The sequence below is a fragment of the Rhineura floridana genome, chromosome 2 (assembly GCF_030035675.1).
Source record: "Rhineura floridana isolate rRhiFlo1 chromosome 2, rRhiFlo1.hap2, whole genome shotgun sequence".
Taxonomy (NCBI): domain Eukaryota; kingdom Metazoa; phylum Chordata; class Lepidosauria; order Squamata; family Rhineuridae; genus Rhineura; species Rhineura floridana.
The window spans coordinates 225043041-225049040 of NC_084481.1; the positions used below are offsets into that span (position 1 = coordinate 225043041).

Below are 6000 nucleotides of genomic sequence, written 5' to 3' on the forward strand. Positions count from 1 at the left end.
CTGCCAAACAGTTTCAAAGGCAGAGAGACAACGTGCAAAAGAGAAGTGGCAGTCAGGAAGAGGGGCACTTAACCCTTCCCTTGCCTGCTGCATTTGAACAGGCTGGGAATCTCAATTCATACTGAGCTTCTTGCAGGGAACAGCAGCTACAGGAGAAAAGTGGCAGGTGGGGAATGGGTAAAGCACCCAGTGCCTCCTGAGACATTTCTCTACTGCAAAACAGATCCTTGCTCTGGTACTTTGCAGCTGTTTGGCAGAGATTTTTTCTCTCCCCTCCCCCTTTTTTTTCTTTTTTAAATTAATTTTTATTAGTTGTTCAACCTTTGATTCTCAGCCCAGGCTTGTCCCCGTGTTATAGCCAATGACAGCCGGCTCACATGAGAAGCTACAGGGAGCCCATCTTTGGTCCAGCTCCACAACTAAAATGACAGGTGCGCATACCAGCCAATCAAATACTGGGTCAGGTCTCAATCTTGCCCATCCGCCTGTGTTTCTGGCAAAACTGTCTGCTTTCTTCTTCTTATTATTTTTCAAAACACCAACCCTCATGAATTTCTTCACATTTAGCACCCTATTGTTTTTATTAAAAAGTGGAAAACTGTTCCAACAGTGAGTAGTTTTCTTGATGATGTTATTGGAGGATCAATCAATCAGTGTTGTGAACATCATGTTTCAAACTTATTACATTTACTTCTCACCTTTCCTCCAAGAAGCTCAAGGCAGCCTACACACTCACCTCCCCTACAATTTTTACTCTTACAACAACCCTGTGAGGTAGATTAGCCTAAGAGAAAGTGACTAATCCAAAGTCACCCAGTGGTTCTTCATGGCTGAATAGGGACTTGACCTGGGGTCTCCTCAGTCCTAATGCTGAAGGCACCAACATGGTGCCCATGGGTCCGATGACACCCCTGAGAACTTCCCCTGGTGCCAGCAAAGCCTCTCAGCATCTCCCTCCCCTGCTCACTGCCCTTTTTTCTTCCTTGAAAAACACATAAAAGTAAAAGAGGAAGTGAGAAGAGCACCACTCTCTCCCACTTCCTGTTTCAAATCTATGTGCTTTTCAAGGCTCAGATCAGCACCTAAACAGCTGAACAGAAAGCTGAGCAACCAAGGTTGGGGAAAAGGAGGATTTAGGGAAAAGGGAGCAATCTGGAAGACTAGAGGAAAGAAAAGAGAGCAGCTGCAGGGAGGAGAGAAATGGGGTGCCACAAGTGTCAGGAGAAGGCATAGGGACATGCGCATACACATCAGACCCAGTAAAATGGATCCTCCTGAAATTACATAACGTTTTCACATGCTTCCCCAATCAACCAACCAATCAAGCACCATCAAATCACGACTTGACTCTATTGACCAACCCATAAAAATCATGGCTCCAATGCTTTCCAGAGCTGCCACTGCACAAAAACAATGTGTTTTTGTTAAATATTAGACAGGCGCCATCTCTGTTATCTTTTCAGCACATATTGAAGACCTTCCTCTTTCAAGAAGCCTTTTAAGTTGAGACCTTATCCCAGTCTGCATCTGTGTTGGAATTGCTTTTTAATATGTTTTTAAACCTTTTTTAATAAACAATATTTTTAACCTTTTTTAAGATGTCTTCAAAGCTTTTTAAAACAATGTTTTTTAAAAATGTTTTGTTTTGATGTATTTTGAATTCTGTTTTTATGATGTTTTATAGTGTTTTTAATGCTTTTGTTTGCCACCCTGGGCTCCTGCAGGGAGGAAGGGTGGGGCAGGGAGGAAGGGTGGGGTATAAATCAAATAATCAATCAATCAATCAATCAAAAGATGGATCTGAGGCACAGGTCCTTATGGATCCTCCCAATTCCTTCAAAGGATCCCCTCAGATGTGTTCTCTGATTTGTTGATGGTTCTGTTATCCCATGTAAACATCATGAAAGTCCATGACAATGCATACCTTGGATCAAAGTAGTTGTGGAGCTGGCAAGCACCGGATCTGTGTTTCTTACTGTGTAAAAATGTAAACGTACTTCCTTCAAGTCGATTCCGACTTATGGCGACCCCACGAATAGGGTTTTCATGAGCCTGAGAGGCAGTGACTGGCCCAAGGTCACCCAGTGAGCTTCATGGCTATGTGGGGATTCAAACCCTGGTCTCCAGGTCGTAGTCCAACACCTTAACCACTACACCACACTGGCTCTCACTACTTAATTTGATGGTGGGTGTTGTTTTGGAGGGGAGACCACTCAGAACAAAATCATGCACATTCAAGAGGATCTGTTTTAATTCTACTGGATCTGACTTTTACCTAGACCCCTTGGGAAAGTAAAGTTTGTGTGTCCAGTCTCTCTTTCTATCATCATGGTTTGTGACTTGGGGGACAAGAAGCAACCTGAGGGGTGGTGCTCATGGCATTCTTTCTCCATTTCTTATGTGCCCTGGAGCCCAAAACATTTAGCCATCCCTGTCTAACCACCATGCTGCGCTGGCCGCCAAACTTGAAGAACCATTTTTTTTACCCAGAGGTCAATCCTAGAAAGCAGCAGAAAGGCTTGGATGACAGATAACGATGACAATGTTCTAAGAACTTATGCCTTTCTTCTTCCTCTGCCTCTACCTGACTCTCCTTGTAGCTTACCACACTGAAACCAGGGTAGAAAAGTCTTTTGCAAGGAGCACTGGATGGACACACACTCTTTCGGAACCCTCATCCTAAAAATACCTAGCCTTCACTTTAGAGCAGAACCTTTTTCCTATGTAGGGCAATTGATCCACAGGAAAACTCTGTCGGGGTCCACAGCCAATAGTGGGTGGAGCTGGAGCCAATGGTGGGTGGGGTTTGCAGCGCTGCGGGATTGTACAGCCCTCTTGCGGCCTCTGTGCCGCTCCATCTCTCTTTCCTTCTCCCCAGCCCACCCACTCCATGTCTTTGTAGCATCCCATCTTTGCATGAAATTAGGGCTGCATGAAATGAGACTGAGTGCCACAGGTTCCCTACCCCAGTTTTAGGGTTTTCAAAGTGCTGCGCACACTTTATCTCCGTAATCCTTACAACAGCCCTGTATGGTAGGACAGAGTCATTGTTCTCACACTGGAGGTGGAGGGGTGAGGTTAAGAGCAAGTGGCTTGGCGAAGGCCACCTACTGAGTTTGTGGCAGTGGGGAGATTAGAACTGGGAGCTTCCAGATTTTCAGCCACCACCATTGAAATAGGGTTAAACAGGATTATTGGTTGATGAGTATCAACTTCAGAATAGCGCATTTGTGGGAAGAGTAAGCTGTCATACAGCATATTCGTGTTTTCCCTAGTGCCTTGTCCATCGTGTATGTGGGAATTTATGACCTTAAGCCATTCTCCACCTCCCCACTGAGCCGAACTGGAGATCCGAATGAGAAAACATTTGACAGAACGAAAGGTGGAGTCAACGCATGTGACCGATTATCCATTTCTTGACATTTACGATGAAACTATTTTGACCTGTCCTGTAACTCACGATGCAATTCTACAGCCTCTCCAAGCTAGTTTTGATTCTCTAATTGTTTAGCATTTTACGCCACGTCTACATACCTCTAAGCTATTTTACGCGCTATTTCACATTTCTAGAATTATCTAACCTCAAGAAGCGTGGACCACTTTGTCTGCTTTTAAGCCTTTAAAAAATGTTTACATGTTTTCTCCTGCATTGTATGTGATCTGATTTTTGAATTGCTTTTAACTGCATTTAAGTTATGGTTTGTCTTTTAACCTTTTTGTAACCTGCCTTGGGAGGGCTGTTGTTGCATCTTTCTCCTGAAAAGTGTAGCTACAGATTTAATCAATTAAATATGAATTAATATTTCCATATGCTTTTAAAGATATTTATTAATGCTTTTTTTTTAAAAAAAGGTGTTTTTAAAGATGTTTTGTTTTAATATATTTTAAAGTCTGTTTTTAAGATGTGTTTTTTAGTGTTTTGTTTGCTGCCCTGGGCTCCTTCTGGGAGGAAGGGCAGGATATAACTAAATAAATAAATAAATATGCATTTGGTTTCCCTACTTTTACCATTGGCAAACAAACAAGCAAAATCCTTCCATCCTCACCCCCCTGGCACCCCCCCCCAAAAAAACTGGAATCCGCTCTTTACATCCTCCTATCGAACATCTGACTGGAGCTGTCAGCTGTATTTAAATGATGCTCTTCCCCGGTCTTTCCACCCTCCACTCCCCTCACCCCAAAACAGGATCAAGGCTGCATCCCATCGCATCTCCCGCCTACAAACGCTCATGACGCAAACAACAATAAACAACAACCACGTTAATCTCAAGACGTCACAGGACTCTTTGTTGGCGCCGCAGGCAGCTGCTGCTTCGCTGCCCAGCCCTAACCGGCTTTCGCTCCGAGGGATCCCCACAGCAAGGGCGCGCAGAATTGTAGCTGTGCGTGACATCCTTGGGGACTGGACGGGGCGGGGCAAAAGGTGGTACGGACACCTGGAGAAGAACAAAGGCGGCTGCAGACAACAAAGGGCGCCAGGTAGAGCAGCCAGCCAATAAAAGCACAGGCGCCGGGGGAGGAATCGCCTAACGAGCGAGGGATTTTGTTTCGGGAGAAGGACGGCCCTCTCCAGTTGCGCGCCCTGGTCCCGATCATGGTCCCTCCCCCCCCACCTCAGGCCCGATGGGGCAAAGCGAAGGGACTTTCCCACATACACACCGATGCGCGCCCCCTCCCGCGCGCACCAGCCCTTTCTCTTCTTCCCTCCCTCTCAAATCCCACTACAACAAATGGCTCCGGTCTTTTCCGCCCGCTCCTCTTTCCCGCCCAGGCGCGCCCAGCCTTCGGGTTCTCCAGAAGGCGTCCGACGGCAGCACCTCGTTTGCCTTTTTCCCGAAGCCCAGAAAGTAAAGAGGGAGGGGGGCAAGGACCGCTGGCTTTCGGGCTGACGCCTTCGCTCCCCTTTCCCCACTCTCCCGTCCCCTGGGCGGAAGAGTTTCCGAAGAATAATAAGAACCGTAATAATAACGAGTACTAGTATTAATGATAAAAGACCTCCTTAAAATTAGACACAAACAACAGCCCTCGCTCCTTCTTTGCCTCGGGTTGCAAGCAACGCAGCAACGACACAGACGCACCCCGCTTTCGCTTTGCTCCAAAACTTGCCAAAGGCGCGCGCGGGGCTTTTGGGGTTGGTTTTTTTTTTGTTCTTTAACGTTCCCGTCTCCAAAACTTCAGGCGATCTGCGCGAGGAGGAGGACCGGGGGAAGGCTTCTCCAACTCGCGCACAAAACACACGCACACGCAAACCCCCGCGCTGAGTTCCGCTGCCCCGGCACGGCCCTCTCCCCTCCCTCGGTTTAGCGACGCCGACGGACACTTCCAAGCCTGGACTCTCCTTTGCGGCCGGAGGGAGGGAACAAGGGGGGGAAGCAAGGGAGAAAGGCTCACGTTTTCTTGCGCGCGCTCCAGTCCGGGGTCTGCAGGGGGCAGCCGCTCCGGATCAGCTGGGGAGGGAGGAGGAGGAGGGCTTTCCCGCGGCGGCTCTCCTGCTGCTCCTGCTCCTGGTGGTGGGTCCTTCCCTTCCCCGGTCGCGATGGGGGGCTCCGCCGGCTTCGTTCGCCGCTGTGCCTCGGGCCGAGTGCGCAAACCACGCCCCGGAGCCGGTCCCGTCCGGCCTGGTCTCTCACGGCGGGATCGCGGCCGTTTCCAGCTGCGAGGAGCGGGGGATTGGAGCGCCTCGCCTTGGCCGACGGCCCGACAGTCCGCCCCTGGGCGAGAAGGAACAAGGAGGATCCCTTTCCCTCCCGGCCTAGCGTGGAGTTCTCCGCCTCCCACTTTGGGCTGGCAGGCAGGCGACCTCACAGCCAAACAAACCGCACGTGGCTCGGAGCGGGAGGAGGCGGGAGGGCACCTGCTCGGAGCCGCCGAAGGGGCGTTTTGCTGCCCGACCCGAAGCCGTGGTAGTTACTCGGGAGTAAGTCACACTCTGCAGACTGAGCCCGGCCACATTCGGGTTGGGTTTTTTTGCAACCATAAAAGGACAAAACGCCAGCAGCG

General features: G+C 49.0%; 1 protein-coding gene across 2 annotated transcripts in view; it reads right to left on the reverse strand.

The window, feature by feature from the left end:
* Positions 1-5770, reverse strand: part of SYNE2 (spectrin repeat containing nuclear envelope protein 2) — a 373624-nt gene extending 367854 nt beyond the window's left edge. For both annotated transcript variants that reach the window (XM_061612375.1, XM_061612372.1), the window contains exon 1: positions 5392-5770. The gene's annotated coding sequence lies outside the window, so the exon portion shown is untranslated. The remainder of the gene's footprint in view (positions 1-5391) is intronic.
* Positions 5771-6000: the final 230 nt, after the last annotated feature.